Below are 2322 nucleotides of genomic sequence, written 5' to 3'. Positions count from 1 at the left end.
TCTATAAAGAGACCTACATATATGGGAAGTCAATATATATGGGCAAGATGACATTTTAAATCAGTGGGAAGAGTATGAATTCCTTAACAAATACTGCTGGATCAACTGGCTATCTATTTGGGGGTTTATTTCAGATAAAAACTCTAAATGCTCACAAAAGCTACAAAAGTACTAGAAGAAAAAAACATTTTTAAAAACTCACAGTGAGGAAAGATTTCCAAAAACACAAAACCTGGAGGCATAAAGGAAAATTTATAGATTTTATAACATACAAATTGAAAGAACTATTAAAAAAGTTAAAGACAAGTAGCAGATTAGAGACAATACCAGCAACATATATAATCAACAAAGGATTAATAGCCATAATATACAAAGTGCTCCTATAAACAATAATAAATATATATATCTATTGAGTACTTACAATGGGCCAGGTACTATATTTATATGAATTAGCTCATTTAATATTTAACAATGAAGTAGATAACTGTTATTATCCCATTTTTTAGATGAAGCAATTAGACAAAGAGAGGTAGGTACCTTATCCTTGAAAAAAAACAACTCCATGGAAAACAAGGGAAGAATATGAAGGCAGTACATAGGGTATCAGAGGTAGTACATGAAAGAAGAAAAACAAATAGCCAATAGACAAATGAAAAGAGGTTCAACATTGTTAATAATCAGGGTAATGAAATGGAAACATAAATGACATACCATTTTTTCCATCAAATTGGCAAAATTTTCCATGTATTAATAATATACAGTGCTTTCATGTTTTCAAGTATTTGTGTAGTTGTCTTCATTGTGTACGTGTATTATTCTGCAATTTGCTTTTTTGAGCAACATTACGTTTTTGAGCTTTAATAAAAATGATACATGTAGTATCTACTCATTGACTTCAACTGCTGCATAGTATTCATTGTACAAATAAACGAAAAAATGTTCATCAAAAAAATCATAAGAATGTGAGGAATCAACTGATGTAGTCCTTTTGGAAGACAATTATGGCAATATTTATCAAAAGGTAAAAAGTTCATGCTCTTTAACCCAGTTATCCCAGTCCAAGACAAAACATCTATCTTACAGAAATACCCATACATATGTAGGAAGATATGTATGTATAATAGTTAAAACTTGGAAACGACCTAAATGTCTTTAATAGAAACATAGTTAAATGAATTACAGTATACCCATCATGTGAATTACTATGCAGCTGTTAACGTAATAAAGTAAATCTGTGTATACTGATATGGAAAGATGTCTCTGATAATATTATTAGTGGAAACACATGTTGTTTTAGAGGTGTATATACATATATGCACACATCTGTTTTATATGTGTATGATTAGGTGAGCTGGGGAGCCTCCACTGATCTCTTCACTCCTCCCATTGACCAGAGCGTGGCTTCTGTGTCCTACCTACCTACTTATGTATCTACCCTGAATTACAATTTGACATGTTTTAAGAATGACACCTCTTAATATGATTTGTATTGAAAAATGAAATTAGCCTTTCTAAGATGAGTCTGATTTTGGCTAATTGCTTTTGCTGTGAAAATGAGGACTGATTTTTCCAGTTAGGTTATATGGCAAACATATTACATAAATTGAATAAGCTAAATGGAAAGCTCTTTTATTAAGATAAAAATGTATTGATAAAGGGGTAATAAAATTGACAATATTTTTATTTTCCCAATCTTCCTGATAATATTATGTTAAACAAGAATTCTTACCTTTATAAATATGAAAAGTAAGAATAGAATTTATACTGAACCTTCTTTCATTCCTAGCAATAAATAGTATTTATCCATAGTTATTAAGCCAGTTGAGGAAAAATTTTCATTTATTTAAAGAATTACAGCTTGGCTTGTAGACATTATGGGAAAAGTATTGCAGAGCTAGAACACGTTTACAAACCTGTCATTAATAGCTAAACATTATACCAATTTTTATAAGTCAAGAGGAAATATATGTAACAAACCAATATGAAATAGGTAGAAACATGTTAATGTATTTAATACAATCTTTTTAGTTACTTTACTTTGGGATATTTACGAGACCATATATGACAGAAGATGGCAGTATAGATCCTTTTGATTCAGTATTTTATTTCAGATAGAGGACAATATTCAATTTATTTGGAAAGTATTTGTATACACAAATAACACTTATAAAAAGATGACTTTTGTAAGTAGGTCATTACTGAAATGTAATTTGATAGAAGCCATGCTTTATATTACTAAATTATCAGGCAATTTGTATATGTAGCACTAATAATTCCATTAAAAAGTCACTTACTATTTATTAAAAGTATCAACTGATAAAC

The 2322-nt window shown here is 29.4% G+C and overlaps 1 protein-coding gene across 1 annotated transcript in view; it reads right to left on the bottom strand.

The window, feature by feature from the left end:
• The window catches only part of C5 (complement component 5), a 106240-nt gene that overhangs the window by 48551 nt on the left and 55367 nt on the right, over positions 1–2322 (bottom strand). The gene's annotated exons all lie outside the window — the stretch shown is intronic.

Source organism: Propithecus coquereli, unplaced genomic scaffold (assembly GCF_000956105.1).
Source record: "Propithecus coquereli isolate 6110/MARCELLA unplaced genomic scaffold, Pcoq_1.0 Scaffold89, whole genome shotgun sequence".
Classification (NCBI taxonomy): domain Eukaryota; kingdom Metazoa; phylum Chordata; class Mammalia; order Primates; family Indriidae; genus Propithecus; species Propithecus coquereli.
The sequence above is the reverse complement of the archived record's forward strand: the minus strand, read 5'-3'. Positions and strand labels throughout refer to the sequence as shown.